We start from the raw sequence: 21,863 nt of genomic DNA on the forward strand, positions 1-21,863 counted from the left end.
CCCAATACAGACAGTGAGCTAGTGTCCCCTCGCACATGGCAAGAAGGAGCAGCTTGAACAGAAATAGAGGTTCCCTAGAAGGCACATTGGGGAGGACCTTTCTCAGCACTATGGTCTACTGAAGCAAACATCAGCTGCAAAGTTTTGGGAAAAGGAGCAAATGCCAGGAGCTGCTTTAGGAAAGGAGTGGGTTTCCTCAGAGTCGCAGGGGCAGGTACCCGAGGACACAGAGTTACCAGAGCAGGTACCAGAGGGCTCCAGTTGACTCTGCTCTGGTCATGGGTTAGGAAGAACTTTGTGTCGCATGGTAAATTCTCAAAATCAAAATAGGAAAGCCACCCAGGTGTGACATGTGACAAAAGAGACCTAATGAAAGAAGAGGGTCAACAGAGAGGGAAACTGGTTATAGGCAGCTTTGGGTCCCATGAAGAAAATAACTAGAGATAATATAATACTTCCCAAGATTTAGGGGTACTTTTTTGAAAGGGCAACCGAAAAAAAAGGGACTTCTAGAACCTTTTCACAATGACTACAGTGAAGGGGTTAATCCCATTAGAGGGAAAACAAGACAAGACGAGGTTATTTACCTTATCTTCTCAAGCCGTGTGAACTCAGGAAAAAATATGCTACCTCTGAGCCTTAGTTTATAACCTATATAATAGGAACAACAATAATACCTCCTGTGAGGTATACTATGCCATCAAATGAGACCAGTGATGGACAGAACACAGTAGGTTCTCGTGAAGTTACAGCTCTCAAAGTGAAGAAGACCAAGAAGAAACCACCAACAGCACAGGAGGCAAACACCATTCCAATGTGGGGCCATGGAAACCAAGTAATGAGTGTACTAAGTAGAACAGGTTTATCATCTGGGTCAGAGTTTACACATAGATCCAAGAAGACGAAGACTGGGAACTGACCATTGGGTTTAGCAGCGTGGAGGACATTAGTGACTACAGCAGAGACATTTACTCTTTACCATGTATCTAAGTGCTCCACATTTGTCCCAGCTCCCTTGCAGGGTGATGTGACTAGTTGCGGTCTTATGCATAATGAAGAAAGAGTTTCACGCCTGGGCCAAAGCATTTAGAAGCCAGCACACAACCCTCCAGCCCTCTCATGCCTGGAAGGTGTCTGTTGTAGATGGCATAGCTTCTTGGTACCTGAGTCACTGCGAGGAAGACAGTTGCCTTGGAGAGTTCCAGAACCCCAAAGCAAACCAAGGTAAGAAAAAAAATTTTTAGGTGCAAACTCATTAAAAATAAATGATTGTTACCATCTTCTCCTTAGTGGGATAATCGTGGTGTCAAGTTTGGGCCACTCACAGAATCATTCATTGAGCAAGATTTAGGCCAACAAGAAAGTCAGAGTGAGGTCTTCTGGGTCACTGACCTCCTGGGAAGTTCTGAGAACAATCTGAACTTTGTTCTTCCAACTGCTCACTCTGCTTATATGTGTAAGGAGTTTAATATTAATTAAATTTTTTAATAATTTTTTCTTCTCCTCAAATCATAATCCCCTAGATCACCTCATACATTGTAGCAGGGGGCTGCAGGACTTCTGGCAAGGAGCAGACAGACCCCATTCACAACAATGAAAGTGTTTTTCTCCCCTGTTAGAAAAAAACTTTACTATCTACCAAGAGACAATCACTCTGAATGAAGGTTAACTTTTTAAAAAAGATATATCTTGGAATGTGATGGACATCAGTATCCAAAGTGCATGTTTGAAGACACAAATTGGTGTGAACATACTTAAATACAGAGATATGAAAAATTGTGCTGTATATGTGTAATATGAGTTGTGATGAATTCCTGCTGTCATTTGTTTTTTAAAAAAATCAATGAAAAAACTTTTTTAAAAATTAAATAAATAAAAAAGAAATATCTCAATTCAAATTTACACATTAAATCAAAACTTGAAGTCAGGCACAGTGGCATGTGCCTGTAGTCCCAACTACTCAAGAGCCTGAGGCAGGAAGATCACTTGAGCCCAGGAGTGGGAGACAAGCCTAGGCAACAAAGAGAGGCTTCATCTTGAAAATAAATTTTTAAAATAAATAAATAAAACCAAAGCTTGAATATTTGAACATACTATGTTATTATAAATGGTGGGTGGCAAGAACTCTAGATAGAGCTTAAGAAAATTTCCCAAACACCAAAGGAAGAAGTCCTACCATCTACCACCCAGTTGGGCTAGGGCAGTGAGATTGGTTGCCAAGAGACCAAAGAAGACACCAAGATGGGATATGAGATAAAGGGTTTATTGAGAAATGCTTACTGGGGAGGTCCAGAGGTAACTGGCAGGACAGGTGTATCTCTGCAGCACGCAGTGCCTCTGGCACCTCACCACAAACTAGCAGCTCCCATCCCTCTCCATGCTTTGCCCAGGGGCAGCATTCATCCTCACCAGTCACACCAGCGAGGGAGTTTTATAGGTTAGGTTACAGAAGTAGCAACCACTTAGCTTGATTTGTCTCCTTGTGTGACCAGCACCCCATGGAGCATCTTGGTGTACATGCAAGAAAACAGCTCTCCACTGATAACACTAACTTGCCCTAATTTCCCAGCATGCATGAGAGTGAGCTGGTGTCCTGCTAGTTTATCTGGGCAATCCTGACCCACAATTGCTCTCCTTGTTTTCTTGATTCAGCCAGGTTCCTGGGAAATAATGTAGCATTCCAGGGACATGGTGTCTTTCTGTCCTCCTCCTCTTTATGGATGATAAACAAGTGGAATTGCTTCTGGGCCACAGGTAGAAGAAGAGAAAGAGGAAAGGAAAGAAAGAAAACATTGGAACCTCTGCAGAAGCCCTGCCCTTACCTCAAGGATGAATAATGACTGGAGTAGAAACAACAGTAAAATTCCAGATGGTTTCAAGAGGAAGCTCAAGCAGAGAGCCCTTGTGCCCTACTTCCCGCGGAGGAATCCAGGAGCAGAACAGAAATGGCAATGTGAAGGAATGAGGCAGAGAGAAGGTAAAAGAAGATTTACAGCACCTCAAGTCTGCCTCAGCCATCATCTGATGACTGAGCAGAGAGCAGGGAAGAAAAAGGTGGATTAATCCTTTTGCAGAGGCGGTGAGGTAGACTCCATGAGTCAAGCACTGAAGAGAGAGGGGGTGATGTGTCATGTCGGCAGCACTAATAAACACTCAAGTTGGGGTGGATCAGCCAGGGATGGTCCACTGGACCATGACAAACCAGGAAAAAAGTTCACACAATACACCAGCCACATCAAGTCACCCCAGTTGGCAAGGACCTAGAGGACAATGCCAGGCTGCGCACAGACCAGCTGCCCACTCCCCATTGCCAGGGGGACGTATATCCAGGCACCATCTTAGGGAAGCAGTGGGGGAGAAATCCTTTAAGAAGTGAACAACTCATATTAGTCCATGTGTGATACTATTACAAAATAGCAAACTGGATGTCTTCTAACAACAGAAATTTATATCTCACCGTTTTGAAAGCTGGAAGTGCAAGATTAAGGTGCTGGTTCCTTGTGATAACCCACTTGGTAATTCATAGATGGCATCTTCTCACTCTGTCTTCACATAGTAGAAGGGATGTAGTAACTCTCCATGTTGTTTTTTGGTTTGGGGGTTTTTTTGGAGTGTGGGACTGGGGATTGAACCCAGGGGTGCTTAACCACTGAGCCACCTTCCTAGTCCTTTTTTATATTTTATTTAGAGACAAAGTCTCACTGAGTTACTAAGTGCCTTGTTAATCTGCTGAGGCTGGCTTTGAACTCACCATCCTCCTACCTCAGCCTCCTGAATTGCTGGGATTACAGGCATGCACCACTATGCCCGGTGTCCATGATGTCTTCTATAAGGAACTAATCCCCATTCACAAGAGCTCCATCCTCATGTCCCAATCACCTCCCAAAAGCCCCACTTCCAAATTCACTGGGTGTTGAAATTTAACAAATTAATTCCACTTACAACACCCCTCAAAAATAGTAACTGCAGGAAGACTTCTTATCCAAAGGAGACAAAAACCTGAAACAGGCAGAGTCACAATACTAACTTAACTGGCTACTCTGTGTCTTCCTCCCACTCATGGCCAAAGGACATGGGGGGCCCTGGCAAGCTGAAAATAGTTGAGAAAAATAAAGAATCCTTCACTGATTGCACATCTGAATGTGACATAGAGACTTTGACCCTGCTAAAATAAATGCTTGTGTTTTTCCTAATCCATCTTCAATATTTTATCACAGCTAAGAAATCCTTTGCCTACTCTACGTGGTTTTATGCACAGGGCACTAATTTAGCTCTGCTAAGCAATCATAGAAAGCTCGTTCCCTCCCTCCTGTTGGTGAACAGCATTTAATTCAAGCCTTCAGCATTTAATTCATGCCATTTGGGCTGCATTAAAGCACAGGCATGTTTGGTTATTCTTGCTCAGCTAACACAATTCCCTTGTCTCTGACTAGACTGGAAGTTGGCTGGGGGCAGATGACAGATTTTATGCTTCTTATAGACCCCAGCACAAAATTTTTACTGAGTGAATTCACTTCGAGATGAATGTGTCAGGAGTGATTTGAAAATTCGTATCTCGGATACCAACAAGAAAGTCTGATGATTTGATTTAGCCCCACGGAGTTGAATTGTGTCCATGTACATGTGGTGGATATCTCAATCAGGGAAAGATAGAGCTGCCTGTGTTAATACTGTGTATGACTACAACCAGATTTAGAATTTAGAGCTCCTCTCTTGGTGCATAAAGCTGCGAGTTGCATCCAGCTAGAACAGAATTTCTCAAGCTCAGCCATCATGATGTTGTGGTATGACACATTGCTCACGTGTTCATGGTGGTGCTGGTGTAAACACACCTACTGCACCTACATATGCCAATCATATGAAAATATAGCACTTACAATTATGTACCGTACATACAGACAGACATAATACTTGACAATGATAACAAATGTTCTCATTACTGGTTTATGTATTTGCTATCCTGTAATTTTTATTACAGGGTATGCTCTCTACTTATAAAAACAATTTATTGTGAAATAGCATCCCACGTTATACTAGTAGAAGCTTCATACATCTTGTGTTTACTGCATCTCTCCATGGCATCACAAGGTCACATCAAGGGACTCACCTATACCATCCAGATTTGTGTAAGTGCACTCTATGATGCTGGCCTATGGACAGATTTCTCAGAGCTCATCTCTGTCATTAAGGAGCACAAGGCTGTGGGTATGGTCTCCTGGTAGGTAGAGAGGACTCTGGGACATAAAAGATGCACTTGAGTATATATGTAACAGTAGGCATAATATTTTTGGAGCACCTCTTGAGTATCTTGATTAAGATTCCCTGTAAGTAAGTGAGCCTCTCTCTTTTCCCACCCCATCTGCCAATAAGATTCAGAGAAATGAGACTGGAAAGAGCAGGAAGGGTAGGATTCTAAACTTCAGAGCAGGGAGGAGGTGCCTGACTGGGTTGAAGTGGGCACAGAGGAACAAGGACCTCTTGGCCCCTTATCAACTGGGACTCAGAGAAAACAATTCTAGAGAGAAGTCCTGCATAGGCCCGGGCATCTTCCACAAGGTTAGAAAAGTGGGAATCATGGCTGGACAGAGATGCCAAGCTGGCTCTCCAGAAACCCCTCAGTTCCCCTGAGGCCTCAAAACAGGAAAAGAGCCAGGTGCAGTGGCACACGACTGTAGTCCCAGGGGCTCAAGAGGCTGAGGCAGAAGGATCACAAGTTCAAAGCCAGCCTCAGCAAAACCGAGGTGCTAAGAAATTCTGTGAGATCCTGTCTCTAAATAAAATACAAAATAGGGCTGGGGATGTGGCTCAGTGTTCTAGTGCCCTGAGTTCATTCCCCGGTACACACACACACACACACACACACACACATACACACACACACACACACAAAGGAAAAGACAAGAGGTCACCCATGTGATGCCAGCAAGGGACACCAGCAGAAAGCCCAGAGTGGGAATAAGATCAAGCACACCTCAGCAGGCAGGGCCAGTCCTGCGGTGGCTCCTCACATGCCCAGCACCATCTTGGGACTAGGAGGAGAAAGGCAGAGGGATGTGGGATACATACAGGACAGTTATCCCAAAGGACCTGAGTTACTCTGAACTATTTAAACTATTGAATTAGACAAAGTTGTAAACAGATTGGACTAAAGTTAGTTTGCCACTTCCCTGGCCAGGGCTCCTAAGGAAGATGAAAGCAATTTTAGATCTCAGACCTGTGCTCTGTGCCAAAACCAGGGACTAGCGGAGCTCAGTGGAGATGTGCTTAAGTGACTTCAGTAAAGTCTCCCCCCAAAAGCAACCACCTCTCTGCTCATAATGGAAAATTTCTTGGCCTCCCCACATCCAGAGCAAAATAGGATCCTCAGCTCTTCCCAGAACCACAGATAGGGCTGCCGCCAGCACCTCAGGCCCTGCCTACAGAGGTCTCTTTACCCACCTCCAACAGAAAACATGGAGCCAAAGGGAACACTTCTGTGAGCAGCAGCTCACAATTGCAAACGTGAACCCCTGCTCTGGAGCCCTGCCCTGCCCTGAGCTGTCTACCCTGTTAACACCACCTACTGAGTCAGCTTTAAAGCACCAGTTCTCTGAGGCCTCCTTTAAGCCTGCAAATGTACTTCAGGTTAATGAACCACATCTAAAAGTTGCCCACATACAATAAATCCTGCTAAAGTAGAATTTAAGTCAATTAATCCAACGGTTTCTGAACAAGCTGAGTTCTACCAAAGGAAAATTGGGGTGCAGCAGATATGTTCTAGGCTCAGCCTTCACCCTCCCAGAGTTTCCCTGAAATCACATCAGCCCTCTGCACTTCATCGTATTGAGCCTGCCTTCCTGTTCTGGACACAGGTAAAGCATGTTCTTAATACCCATTTGCTTCATGAGTATAGCTGAGCCCCGAAGCATTCAAGTGACCACCCAAGGTCAGAAAGTCAGTGTCACAGCCAGGACCAGTCCAGCAAGGTGACAAGGGGCTGCCTCACCCATACCCTGCAGGGCCACTCAGAAGCCAAAGTAAATGTGATCATCACCATCTGAAAGACATGCCCTAATCCTCCCTGCAAGGAGAAACAAGAAATTCCAGGAATGGTCCTCATACCTTCCACCCACGTGTGTCTTCTCAGCCTCTCCTCATCTTCACTTTCCAGTTGCTTCTGAACATACCCTCTCCCTACCCCTCATTAACACTGGGCTCACCCTCTGACCTACCTCATATAATTGCATCTACTTAACATTGCTGTAACTGAGACAGTCACTGCTTCTTAAAGTTGTTATGAAGATAAAAATCAGATAAGATGTATAAAATGCTTAGCTTAGTGCCTGCCACAGAGAAAGCCCTCAATAAACCTCCTCATAATTAGCTATTATCACCCGCCCACACAATTAACCCAAAACACAGGGGGACACAAACAAGTGGATCAGCAAACATTTATTGTCTACTACCTTAAGAAAACAAAAACAACAATGATAGCAGGAAGCTGCCGGTGCCTTCCCTATGCCACCCACGTTTGGCATAAGAGCAGGACTGCTATCCTGTTCCCAGCCAGTACCCTCTGCCCAGGCCTCCCCCTCCAGCAGCCACACAATTGGTTTCTTGGTTGCTCAAGTCTAAGAGCCATTCTGATTCCTCCTCCCTTCCAATATCCAGTCGCTCCCCAAATACTTTCGATTTTATTCCTAAATAGCTCCAGAATCCCATCCTTTCCCTCCAACACCATGGCCACTATCTCCTCTCCCTCTGGGACTATAAGAGACATTCTTTCTCCAAATATTCATTATTCAGGAGATGTAATAGGAAGCTGCAGAAAGAAGCAAAGTTATCATGACATGAAAATATTCATGAAGTCCAACATCCTTTCCCACTTAACATTAGTAACTTGTAACTATCAGCCATTTCTGCTGTTCATGCAAATACAATGTAAATTGTTCGCAATGGGGCTGATATGGTTTGAATGCTTGTGTCCCTCCAAAATTCATGTTGAAACTTAATCCTCAATGCAACGGTATTAAAAGATGATTAAGCCAGGAGAGCTGGGCCCTCACAAATGAGATTAGGTGCCTTTATAAAAGGGTTTGACAGAGGGAGTCTGACTTGCTTTTGCCCTGTCTCCTGCCTTCATCCCCTCTACAGGACACAGCAACAAGGCGCCATCTTGGAGGCAAAGACCAAACCACACCAGCTAGCACCTTGGTCCTGGAATTCTCAGCCTACAGAACTGTGAGAGATCAGTTTCTATGACTGACATATTACCCAGTTTGTGATTATTTGTTATAGCAGCACAAGCAGACTAATTGTGACAAAACATTTTGCTGCATTTGCAGGATTTCATGAAGTTGATGAAAGCGACATTGGAGTTGTGCTTCACTGCCACTGACCAAGGAGAACTTGACAGAATTAAAATGGTTACAGCTAAGGAAGAGAAAACAGCAAGACTACTGAGGATCTAGGCAGCATTGGTGATTGGCTTGAGCATCAAGAATGAGAGAGAGCTCCTTGGGAAATTAATGAGTCTTTGAATGTTTTCATGATTCTGCTTCAATAGTCAAAAGATGAAGGTGTTGCATCCTGTTATCTTGTAATGTTTTCAAACCCAGCACACCCATCCCTCAAAAAAGTGAAAAATTGATTCATCCTCTGTTCTAAGAGCTAGCCCAAAGCAGTTATTATTATATAAGTTTGTCAAAATATACAAAATTTTTTTCAAGTTTTCTTTTTTAATGTTTGTACAGGAATTGAACTCAGGGGCACTCAACAAATGAGCCACATCCCCAGACCTTTTTTGTATTTTATTTAGAGACAGGGTCTCACTGAGTTGCATAGGGCCTCGCTAAATTGCTGAGGCTAGCTTTGAACTCACAATCCTCCTGCCTCAGCCTCCCGAGCCCCTGGGATTACAGATGTGCGCCACCGCATCCAGCTCAAAATTTCTTACATCATTTTTCAAAGTAATATACTAATTGAATTTTTTTTTAAATTGCACACTAAGAAATGAGGTCTTCCATTTTACTTTGAGTGGCCCCCCTTCTGATACTGTTAGGGAACAGACAGATGAGGATGGTGGGAACATGAGGTTAAGAGAATAAACCTATAAAATGGGCCCATTGTGCTGACCCCCACATGCTTTCTTTTCTAAGAAGTAATTTAGCTGCAGCGCTGCCTGGCCTCAGTGGACAGGATATGTCACATTCCTCAACAAACTACCTGTTCACTGAAGGAGAAATGCAAGTCCAAAATAATGTTGATAAGAGCAACACAAGTTACCCTGAAGGAGGAGAATTTTGTGACCAGATCCTGAAACTCTGGGAGATAAGGATAGTTCCTCCTAACCACACAATCTATAAGAATGTGTGGTTAAGAATCTAATTAGAACTAGTCAGCATGGGCCAAGGTGACCTAGAGTTGCCCTGAGTGGGGCTTAAAAGTCCCCCAATGTTACTCTTCTGTCAGTCAAAAGTCAAAAGGTGGACCTGGGCAGGACTCTCTGGAAACTTCTCTGGGATCCCCAGTAAAACTAGAATGCAAGGGAGGCATATTGTCTCTCTCCCGAGAAGATCCATTCTCTCCCCTTTCCTCTTCCTTCAGTAAAATCATTCCTATTACTCTGAGCGACACGTCTGAAATCTTTCTAACTTGATTGCAAGAATTGGTGTTTGAAGAGGAGGTCTTCACGGTGTTTCAGTTTCTCAGAAGGACCCAGTTCCCTAACGATACCAGTTATCCTCAAATAATGAGGGTGTTTTGGTAACGCAGCTGTGTCCTGCCTGGTGTTCCCAAGGTCTACGCAGCAGCAAACCTGGCTATATACACCCTGTCCTTGGCAATAAAGCCCAAAATTCTTTGCACAGCATCAGGGCCCCTAGTGATCTGCCTGCTGCCCCTCTGCACCCTCAGTTTTGCAATCCCTGCCCCCTATTTGCTGCAGCCCTACTGTCTCTCTGCAAGTCACCTTTGAGGACAGACTCTTTCTAAGTGAAGGACTTTTATTCATATTTCTGCTGCATGGAACCCTCTCACCCCAGCTCCACCAGAAGAAGAGAGACAGCACCTGTCTTTTGTCCACCATTTTCCAGCACAAGGAAGAAACTTAATCAATATTTAAATGATGAAGGAGCTGTGAAAGTTCTTCCTGATTCTGACAAATGAGTATGTCAGATAAACCACATGTTCCTTCACTCTTCTAAGCATCTCACTACCAGCCTGGATCCCCTACCACTCGACACCTCCTGCTGGAGTTGTAAATGAGCTTAGCACACCTTACTGAAATGCCATCCTGATTTTATGGCTGCATTATAGCAAGACATCATTGTTCTAGAAGCAAGACATCAGAAGTCCAGAAACCCCAGAGGGCCCAGGTGCCATGGGCTTAGCAGGGAGTGAGGTATTGGGGTCACCCTGGGAGAAAAGTTACTGATACAGTTTCAAAGATAGCCCCAAGTATTACTGGTAATTTTCTGAGCAATGGCAGTGTGACTCACTTGCGGCAACTGTAATTTTTATATCCTCAAAATAACTCTTTCCAGCTGTACCACATATAATAAAGCACACTAAATAATCCACTCTGCTGCCCCCCACAGGTCTCCTTGTGCTGCCACTCCTGGTTCCCATGACGACCCCTGACAGCAGACCCACAGCAGCAGGTGGGCAGCTGAGCACTGAGGGCCACTATCACACATCACATTTGCCCGAGGACAGTTCCAGGCCAGGGGGTCTTCTGTTTCCAGGAGCTGCAGAGCACCCCAGAGAGTTAATATACTTCAGAGAGAGAAAGAGAGAGAGTGAACAGAAAAAGTTGGCAGGCCACCTTTGAATCAGAGGCCATCTTGCTCTATCTTATAAGTCATCAGAGGGGAGAAAAAAGGGGAAAAGAGCAAACAAGGAATCCGATTGTCTCAGATTGTTTCAGAGCTTCTCAGAGTTGCTCAGGAAGCGGGCTAGGCCAATTCTCATCTAATTTCCACTCTTGTTGAAGAAATCAGACTCAATGGCGTGAAACTGCTTTAGGACTTCCTGCTCTTTTCTTCCCACCCCACCCCAGCTTTAAATTAGAATTTCAATGCTACTTAGAGGGGAAAAAAGATTCTTAGTAGATTGTTAAAAATGGAATTGATTCACCAGAGGAGGAAAAAAAAATCACTAAGTAAATACATTCAGGGCTTATGTAAATACATCTCAGAGCCAGTTTCAAGAGAAAGTGGCTTGCTTGCTTCTGAGTTTAATTATAATGCCCTTTGGATTAAAAAATAAGACACTAGAAGCTAGGTGAAATGGAGAAAAAAAATGAAAAGATGAGAAACACAGCAGAAATGCATGTGATAAGATACAGAAAAGGGTCCATTACTGTCTGTGCTGGGGATAAGCCTTGTTCAATGTCCCCCTCCAAAGACGTAAAGTGTGTGGCACACCCAAATCAGAGCCTTGAGGCTTCCAAATATATGTGGGTCCTTAAAGTACATCAAATATTAAACAGGGTAATAAAGAGTGTCCATGGAAAAATGAGGGCGGCCTTCCAGCCTCAATTATACTATGAGTTAAAGTAAAGTGAACTCAGGTGCAAAAATGCACAGAGTACCATGGTCTCCCCTGAGCCCTGAAGACTGGGATCTTGAGTCCCTGGTGCTCCATCAAATGCAAGGCCTCAGGTAGCCCCAGGTCTCTTTTAATTAGAGTGCATGGTGGTTTTAGGCTGGGAAAATATCTGAGCACAAGTGCATAAGAGCAAAAAGATGTGAAAGGATGTGTGGGCTCTCTCTCATCCAACGAGAAGGTCCACAGAACAGGGTAGAGGACAGTGTGGCTGCAGAGTCACTAATCAAGACCTCCGGAGACCAAGCAGGAAGCAGGTCTGATTTTATTGCGCAGTTACTATATATATATATATTCAGGCAGTAGCTAAGCAGATTACAGGCAGCCAACAATGCAATTTCTGGCCAACTACCCTTGCAGTGACCAATCGAGGAGTGGGCCATGGAGCAAGCACAGGGATTGCAACACGCGGCCTAAAGCCCAGGGCTGTGCCTATGGGGTAAGCGGTTTGCAGGTCACACTCCTAGCACAGGGGAGTGGTTTGCCACTCAGATGCCCTTAATGTGTGCCATGTATGCAGTACTCCATGCACGTGTCCCCACAAAAGGAGACAGGAAGGAAGGAGACTTGGGTGGGAGGACTCTATCAAAACTCTTGATAGAGGGGACTTTGGCTAACTCGGGAAGCAGGGCAAGTGGACAGAAAGTAATTTCAACTAGAAGCTGGTACAGAGGGTCTTTGGGGTACATTCACCAAAGATTGTTCCTCCAAAGACCATGAGTTGCAGCAACCCAAAGGCAGATCTGAAGGAGGAAAGCCAATTGGAGTAGAGAAAGTTCCAGGGCCAGTGCTATAACTCAGGCCAGTGTAGACTGAACTTCAACAAACCAGTTAGAAGTGGCTTGCAGTTCGATTCTGTTTGGGGTGTACAGTACCAGCCTGCATGGTAATTTATGCATTTGAATTACAGGGGTCTCACATAAAAATCTAGATTTCTGGCTTATCTTGACTATGGCAAAACCTGATCAAAATTCCTCTATAAATTCATTCTACAAGTATTTATTGAGCATTTCCTCTGCACCAAATATGATTCTATCCCTGTGTATACCATGATAGAAAAAAACCTCCTAAATGTTATGGAGTGCACATTTTAGTAGCAAAAACAAACAATAAATAAATCCATGAGCCAGGAGTGGTAAATACAATAAAGAAAGTAAAGCAGGGTGAGGAACTAGGGAGGGGCTGTTGAGTGTAAGGCAGTGAGGGAAGGTCTCCTGGCTCCTTCATGGTGACCCCCAGATCAAGCCGAGCGATGGCTTTCGCCCTCACACAGGGAAACGCTCTAGTTCACCACAGTCCCCACTACTCCTTGCCTACCTCACTCCTTTATGTGGCCTCTGTAGGCATTTGAGTTGTGGCCCCTGGAGTGAATCCTTCTCTAGGTCCTTCCAACTCTGGTGACCTAGAAGAAAAGCGATACTGGCCTCACGTTGATGAGGAGGCTATGTAAAAGCAAATAGGAATTGAGAAGATAAGGCAAGGAAGACCCAGTAAGTAAGGTCCATGATCCCAAGCCAAGCCTGCTGAGGGCAACTCGTCAGGGACTGATGGAGAAACATGATCCTTGAAACCTGAACAGGTCTACAGAAGGATGCCAAGATGCACACAGGTCATTCCCAGCTCTTTCTCTTCATAGAGTAGAAGACTGGGGAACCAAGGTGCCAGAGCCTCAGGGATCAAGGTGAGGCAAGAAGGCAAGCCAGTGACCAGCAGCAGAGTCATGAAGCCCGGAGCTGCACAGCCATCCTTGGACCACCCAAGAAGGTACAAAGAAGCCTCTTGAAGCAGATGAGAGAAGAAAAAACAAAGTGCAAAGTAGGGAGGGTCACACCCTCAACGAGCTGATAGAGAGGATGGGGGTTAGGTATAGAGTAGCTTTGTGCAATTCCCAAGCCAGTAGGAAACCCTAACTGTAACTTTAGGAGGTGACCATGGGGTCAAGGGAGTCTTTGGAGAATGGACTATGCCCCTACATGGGGAACATCCCACCAGCTTCTGTTGGGTGTTCCCAGGATCACCAAGGACAGCTGAGATGGCAACAGGGAGGTAACAGAAACTGTAAGGCAAGAGGATACATCCAAACAGAAGTAGCATCTGCAAAGGGTTGGTGGAGTGGCATTTGTTTCTATTCATCAAATTGGTAGCCTCTTAGAAGAAAGGAAGCATCCGTCCTTTCTCCTGTGAGGATATAGTATGCGTTTGCTTCCTGAAGAACCAGGCTCTTGTGGATTCTGCTTCTAGTCCTAGAATGGCAAGAATCAGCCTGTTGAAGTGCTGAAGGTACATCTCTGGGATGAAGCTCCAGATGCAGCTGGTCAGGCTTCCAATAAGGGCCCCTGGCTGTCTTGGATGTGACAGAGACCTGAACACAGCCTGTGATCTCATCGTGCCTGCCCTGTACCAGCCTGCTTCCACCTTTTCCTTCAGCAACATGGCCACGAGTTAGCACCCGTAAGCTCCCTGGAATCCTCCATCAAACACACTGCCTTCAGGTAACCCCGGTTCTCCTTTAATTAGACCCTTTAACCAGCCCCATGTGCCAGACCTGATGACTAAAATGGGGGCAGCAGTATACCCCTACTACATCAAACAGAGCTACAGAAATCCAAGACTCACGGCTCATGTGTGATGAAGGAATCCTCCTAGGACCCTGGGTAGACTTCTTCAAAACCTAAGCTGCGGGCAGGAAGCTGATAGGCATGGAGTCAGGCCTTAAAAGTAGGGTCTGTAGAATGTTAAAATAATTATCCCCTAAAAATGTAGCACTGGTGGATTCCCCTTTGAGTAGGAATCAGCCTCACTCTGAGATTTGGTTTTTCAGACCCAAACCTCAGGCTACTCAGCCAAGATGGGGCACAGAGAGCAGTGCCCTGGCCTGGGATCACCCACTACCTCTTCCTACAGTTAAGCAGCCTCATTAAAGAGATGTCTCCCTGGGCAGTCAGAGGTTCACCTGTACTTTTCACAGTTCTCTTACAAAGTGAGAGAAACTCAGGACCTAGTTCAATTTAAGTAGGTAAAACTGGAGCCCACTGGCAAAAATCCCCTTCCTGCAAAAGAAATCTCTGCCCGGAAGAAACAGCCTCACACTCACACGGTGCAGAATTCTCAACCTCTCCTACGCATGGACCCCGCTGGCAGTTCAGCGAAGTCAGGGTCTGATCTCAAAATAATGTCTCTAAACGTGTAAAATAGAAACGAAGGCTACAAAAAACCAATTCCATTGAAAGTTATCAAAAATATTTTTTAATTATAGTAATGTTTGTGTTTCTTTCTTAATGTCCTGTATAAAAGATTTGGAGAAGGGCCTAATAAAGAGCATACTTATGAGGTACTGATGAGCAGAAGTGGCATTTTGGATATTTCTAACAACTGTTCTGTGATATGAAAATAATATGTGATTTATGTTACTGGGCTTCATTGCCTGCACTCATAACAGAAGGAAATAAGATTGTTAAGGTTAGCAGAACTGATTGTTTAATGTAGAATTCTTTCATGCTCTTGAAATAATGCTCAATATATAAATCCTCTTGGAACCCACTGTCTCAAATTTGCATTTGGTTGTCCTGGGCACCTTTGCTCAGAGTAGACAGGGCAGAGGAAGTAGTGGGACAGGACATGGGAGTACTGAGCACGAGGAACAAAGTTAGAGGGAAAAGATAGAAGGATGAAGAGGAGCCATCCCAGACCGGGAAGGACCCCCTTAGCAAACCAAACTTCCCCCACATCACAATTAAGCCCACAGGGCTGCATGGAACTGTCATCTGCAGTTTTTCCTGCCTCCCCGAAGTCTGACCCTGTGCTCTCCAGAATCAATGAGCAGATTTGGCCCTTTATGTTCTCTGAGGCTTCCCTGATTGCTCATTAAAAGTAAGCAACCAGTCCTAGTGAATGAATTTACTTCACCCCAGTCCTTGAAGGATGCTACAGATCAAAACGTGTCTGGGAAAAAATGCTCTTAAGGATGCTGACTCTACTCCCAATTACTAACGAGTGTGTGCACCAGGCCCGTTCCAGGAGTCCAGGCCCCCGCACCATGGGGGGGCATCGGCTCACAGAGGAAAAATCAATGTGAGAGATGCATACAAGAAGGCAATGAATTTAGGTCATTGCTGTTGGTTCTTTGTCTTTAGAGACTCATGAAATGGTCCATTCTTTTTTTCAAAACAGGTATGCGGAATATAAATTCTATTTAACAAATACAATAAAGATGAAAAAGACACCAACTCCACAGAGGTGAAGAGAAAAATCAGATCAATAGAGAAAAAGGGATTGGAAGAAATGAGCATACAGAAACACAAACACACTGACACATGACTGGGAGTGAAAAATAGGTGGGGAAGGAAGGAAGGAAGGAAGGAAGGAAGGAAGGAAGGAAGGAAGGAAGGAAGGAGGGAGGGAGGGAGGGAGGGAGGGAGGGAGGGAGGGAGGGAGGGAGGAAGAAAACAAGCCACCCAATAGATTCAAGGTTTAGATCAACATGACAGCTTTTGCTCTCTAGAAAGCACTCCAATTTCTATCTATATTGTGGAAATATCTGGTCCTCATTTGTTAAATAAGAAAATTTCCTGTTCCCTGTTCCTGAAAGCAGCAAGCATCAAATTTCATTTTCCAGAGGCCAAGATCTTCTATGATCATAGATTAACATCTCTTTTATGGCCTTTGGGTCCACTGATGTGAAGATGTTTCAAGTCCTGTTGCACTTCCACAACCACAGGCACAAATGACACTACATCTTGGTGTTTCCCCTCCAAGGGGAAGGACTGAATGTAGCCCAGGGCAGGTAGAGTTAGTGGTTACTAAGGAGCTTGTGGGTGACTGGACAATTCTGAGAGTCCCAGTGGGGGCCACAGAAACCAGTGTGGCCACAGAAACTTCTCTGTGTGTGTGCCTTTCTCCAAAGCCACCAGCAGGGGCTTGGGGACAGCCTCATTTGTGGTCTGTTTCTGGAACATTTTTTATTGTTGAGGCTCAGCAAGCACCTTCAAACACCTCTATGTTCCCACCCAGCAGTGTCGGCAAGCTGGGGACTGAAGAGCAGAAAAGTTGCTTTGCACAAAACTTTGAAATCCTTTGAAAATCAGTACATATAGGCAATGTCAGAATGAGACTTTTATCGTCAGTGCCTGACCCAGCCTGATTGTCAAGAGGTACTGGCAAGGGAGAGAGGAAAACACAAGTAGCCTCAGATTTAGGCTATTTTAAAGTGTTCTAGTAATAACATAAGAAGGAATGTTCAGATCAACCGATCAAAAGTGCAACAAACCTTCTCTGAGCTCTGGTATGCACAGGGGACGGTGAACCCAGAGATGAGTAATACGGTGCATGCAGCACAGGCAGGACTCCCAGGGTTACTCACATCCACTCCACCCATGGTCATGCCTACTTCTTAGAGCTTAAGGAACCAAGTGTTGATTCTCTGCTTATTACAACCCTCTGGCAAGTTGGTTTTGATTATAACCCCACTTCATAGTTGAGAAAACTGAGTGGGTGAGGCTATAGGCAAAGCATGAAGACTCTGGTCTGCTTGGGTTTGCTGAATTAGGCATGGCTAAGGACAGATTCAATAACAGAGGAGGGGCCCTCAGGAAAGGCATTTCAGGGAGTATTGCGAAGTAATGGATTGGGGGAGGGGGCGCATATCAAGGCCACTGGGCACAGAGGACAAAGATGACCAGGGGGAGGGAAAGCCTAGGCCAGGTCAGTCCTGTTTAATGGTGAGATGTACTTTCCTTATTCTATCTTCCCAGAACCATTGTCTTTCCCTTTTGGAGGATTCTCCCTGTGGTTGGAAGGGAGGCTCCAGTCACTAAGGCTCCCAACCACAAGAGTGAGCCCATGACCCAGGTTGAATCAATCATATGGACCCTTGCCTCTTTATCTGCAGTAACTGGCTTAGGAAGTGGATGGAGACCCAGATCATCCCATCAGAGGCCTTTCCTAAATGCATAAAATCAAATCTGGTGTATGGTGTTGCTAGGATGAAGCTTGGAACCACTAGGAGTTGTGATTCCTGCCACATTGATCCTGTCCGCCATGGAAGAGAATGAGGCCAACCCATAGAGTCAAGAGATAGGCAGACAGTATTCCAGGAACATTAGTATCCCTGAGTCCAGGTTTCCCCAAGGCTAACACTACCGTCCTTTTCCATGGTCTACTTAGGTGAACCAAAAGATCCACCCCTCTTTTTCCTTAAGCTAGTTGGGTTGGACTTTTAAAGCTAGTGACCAAAGAAGTTCTGGTTGATACATAGTTATAACTTGTTGTGTGAGGTGCACAAAGCCAGAATGTGTACTTCACACATAGGACAGGGTCTAGCTAAACAGCCCCAAAGGCCACAATATGCTTTGGTGCATGCCTGGGCCAAAATGCAACAGAGAGACAAACTGTACTATTATGAGCAGCAGAGGGACCCACTAGGTCTCTGAAGCTCCCTGAATGATCTATAACCATGAGCATCCACTGAAAATGGACACCTGCAGATGTTGAAACTGCACACCTACAGCTCACTCCATCCCAACGTGAGGTGGCCCTGAGATATCCTCTTACTCTAGTGGACACTATGTATGGGTGGCCTTTGCTAGACCTGATGAGTATGGCTCCCACTGAAAAGATGAAGCAAGACAAGGATTGCAGAGGATAGCATTTTTGGAGAAGAACTCTCCACCTCAGTGTACCAGGAGGCATGGGGGTTCAGAAAGGCGTTTTGTTGGGGGCCTGTGTCATCAAAGGACACTCATTTAATGACTTATGTGGATGCAGAACCACACTATCTTCCTGCAAGGACTGAGCTATCCAAAGAAAAGTCACCTGCTACAGTAAGAATTGTTTGGGGCAATTGGATCCTTAGCTTTCAGTTTCTACAATCTTTATTTTCTTTTTCTTTTTTTTTTTTTGAGAAAGAATTTTTTATTGGTTGTTCAAAACATTACAAAGTTCTTGACATATCATATTTCATACATTTGATTCAAGTGGGTTATGAACTCCCAATTTTCTTTCCAATATCTCCAAAGAAAGCCAGGTCCTGGGCTCTAGTGAACATAAACTTGGATGAGAACCAAGAGACTCACACACTTAGGTCGGTCAGGAGGAAGGTTCTTTGGATGCCACATCGTGACAGTGGCCAACTAGCTTCAGACAGACAAGACAATGTGTGAACAAGGAGAGTCGCTGCAATACTCTATGATAGCAAGACAGAGAAAATAACAAGCATCTGTCAACAGGAGACAGGATAAACCCACTGTGGTACAATGCAATACCATACTCAACAGTTAAAAGATGAATGAAGTTCTTTACAGAATGATATGGAGTGATCTCCAAGATGTTTTATTCAATGAAATAATGTCACAGTGTCAAACAGTGTTGATGGTATGTCACCTTCAGCTCAAGAAAGGGTTAAAAATAAGAATACATATATAGATTTGTTAGAATTTGCATAAAAAATAGAAAAGTATTTGTTTTGTTCTTTTGTTTTTGTTTTTGTTTTTTTGTTGTACTGGAGATTGAACCCAGGGGCTCTTAACCACCAAGCCACATTCCCCCATCATTTTTAATATTTTATTTATATATAGGATCTTGATGAGTTGCTTATGGGCTTGCTGCGGAGGCTGGCTTTGAACTCACAATCCTCCTTCCTGAGCCACTGGGATTACAGGCATGTGCTGCGACCCCCAGCCAGAAAGGATTGTTTTTTTTTTTTTTTTCATATCTTTTTTTTTTTTTTTTTATTGGTTGTTCAAAACATTACAGAGCTCAAGACATATCATCTTTCATACATTCGACTCAATTGGGTTTTGAACTCCCCAAATACATAATACAGACTCACTTCTGTTACATACTCACATTTTTACATAATGGCATATTAGTGACTGTTGTATTCTGCTACCTCAGAAAGGATTGTTTTTACAAGACAGTGAGTGATGGAGTAGATGGAGACAGGTAGAAGACAGGTGAGAAGCACATTTCTCACAGCATAGCTTTCAGTTGTTTTAATTTTTGAACCATGTGTATTCAAAATAATGAAATAATAACAATTCTAGGGAAAAGACATTTTTTGTTACATAGATTAACTGGTTATAAAAATAAACTTTTATAATCCCTAGAGCAGACACTGCTGTCCCGTATTGGGCTCTGAAAAGCCAGCAAAGCATTAAACAAACATTAATCCACATCCCACCCTGGTTCAACAAGTGCTGACTGTGTGACACCTTCCCTGGCCTTTTGGGAACATGCTCTGTATTCTGGGTGGGATCTCTATAATCTTTTTTTTTTTTTTTTTTGTACCAGGGATTGAACTCAGGGGCACTGGGTCACTGAGCCACATCCTCAGTCCTATTTTGTATTTTATTTAGAGACAGGGTCTCACTGAGTTGCTTAGTGCCTTGCTATTGCCGAGACTGGCTTTGAACTCACGATCCTCCTGCCTCAGCCTCCAGAGCCACTGGATTACAGACTTCTATCACTGCGCCCAGCTAGGATCTCTGGGTTTTTTTGTTGTTGTTGTTTATCTTGCCGCTATTTATCAAGTCTTAATCTCACCACAACTCACCCATTAGAGAGGGCAGCCCTGCCTCAAATTCCACAGGTCACCGCAGATTGCTGTACCAGCCACAGCCTCAGACCTGTGAGGCACCTACTGTTCTACTTGCTGAGGCTCCATCTGCTAAACCAAGCCTCAAACCCTTTCCCAAGCAACAGGCCCCTTTCAGGAGGCTGAACTCAACAGCCACTTCCTGTTCTGTTCATTTAAAATCCCCCACCACTACAGCTGTCCCATTTGTTTTGATGTGAGCCTGATTCTGAGATCCAGTTGGGTTCATTTCCTGCCCTTCCAGCGCCTTGGTCTCCATCAGCCGCCATGGTAACGCTCCAGCCCCTTTTAGGAAACCCTCAAACGTCTTTGCTTTCAACTATTCAAAGGACAATCCCCCCACGCCAATCGATGAAAAGACACTAATTAAATGCTTTTCCCAAGGTTAAAACATTTTTAACAAGGAGCAGTAAAGGCGCACATTCGAGGTTGCTTCCCTGAGACGCTTGCTAAATTAGGTTAAACATGCAGCTCCAAGTTAAAAGGTAAGGAATACTTAACCAAGAGCAGGAAAAGGTCAGCAAGCCACCCCACAGCAAGCCACACACAAGAGCCTGGGAGATACGGGCTGTGTTTTCAGGCAACAGGGCACGCACTTGTGTGCGGCACCCCGAATTGTTCTCCATGCTTTATAGTCACGCACCATGAGCTCAGGCTGAGGCAGATTTGCTATACTTATTAAAGGAGAGAACATTAGAGGCATTTAAAATAAAATGCCCTGCAATTTTCAAAATCATGATGGCTTCCAGCAGGCTGAAGAGAAAAGATTTTCCTGGCTGGAAAAAAGAAGGAAGAAAAAGAGAGGAAACTTCCTAAAATATAAAAGGTTATGGAGTAGGTATGGAGACTGAGGGGTTTTTTTGTTTGTTTGTTTATCTGACTGCTTTTCATCAAGTAGAGTCTATTTCTTCTCTGCCTTTGTGTCCAAGTCTATATTTTGCAGTTGTCACCGGACAGTGGTTTGGAAGGCCAACAAATTCGATTCAGGCCGTGTTGTCCCATAAAATGTTAAGTGTGGTCTATTCAATGCAGAAATTCCCATCTGTGAGGCCTGGAGATTCTGAAGGTTTATGAGATCAACAAAGCTAATCTGCCATCAAGAAGAGCCTGCTTTTCTGACAACTGAAGCTAGAATTTAACAAAACAAAAAATGAAAGTACATCCTAAGCTCAACGGCACCTGACTTGAAAAGAATATAATAAGTTAGACAATAAAGGGGAGTTTTGCATGTTTGGTCATTTTGGTGCGGGGATGGAATCCAGGGCCTCATGTGTGTGACACATGTGCTCCACCACTGAGCTCCATCCCCACCCCCTAAATGAAATTTCTTGATTTACAAATCCCAGACCTATGAAAGAATATCTGGCTAGAAAGATGCCATACCAATTGTAAAAGCATCTATTCTGGCAGCCCATAATTACATGGACAGGGCCATAGATAACTATGATTGCTTAAAAGCAAATATTATAAAAACATGGTACAGCATGGCTATCTACTCCATGTATAGATTCCTGGCTTGCTACTCCAGCATGAAAGGGGTTGGAACGAGTTGGCAGAAAATCTCTTGTTAAGGGAAGCCAAAAAGGGGTTGCAGCATTCAGATCCATAGTCAAGAAGACAATCTCTAAAGCACAAACCCATGTGGGCAAACCGTGTTCATAATTTAGCTGCTCAAGACCAACAGTGT

At 44.3% G+C, this 21,863-nt stretch overlaps 1 protein-coding gene across 1 annotated transcript in view; it reads right to left on the reverse strand.

Annotated features, from left to right (window-relative positions):
- The window catches only part of Capn8 (calpain 8), a 76,752-nt gene that overhangs the window by 40,095 nt on the left and 14,794 nt on the right, over positions 1 to 21,863 (reverse strand). The gene's annotated exons all lie outside the window — the stretch shown is intronic.

This window comes from Ictidomys tridecemlineatus, chromosome 10 (assembly GCF_052094955.1).
Source record: "Ictidomys tridecemlineatus isolate mIctTri1 chromosome 10, mIctTri1.hap1, whole genome shotgun sequence".
Classification (NCBI taxonomy): Eukaryota; Metazoa; Chordata; class Mammalia; order Rodentia; family Sciuridae; genus Ictidomys; species Ictidomys tridecemlineatus.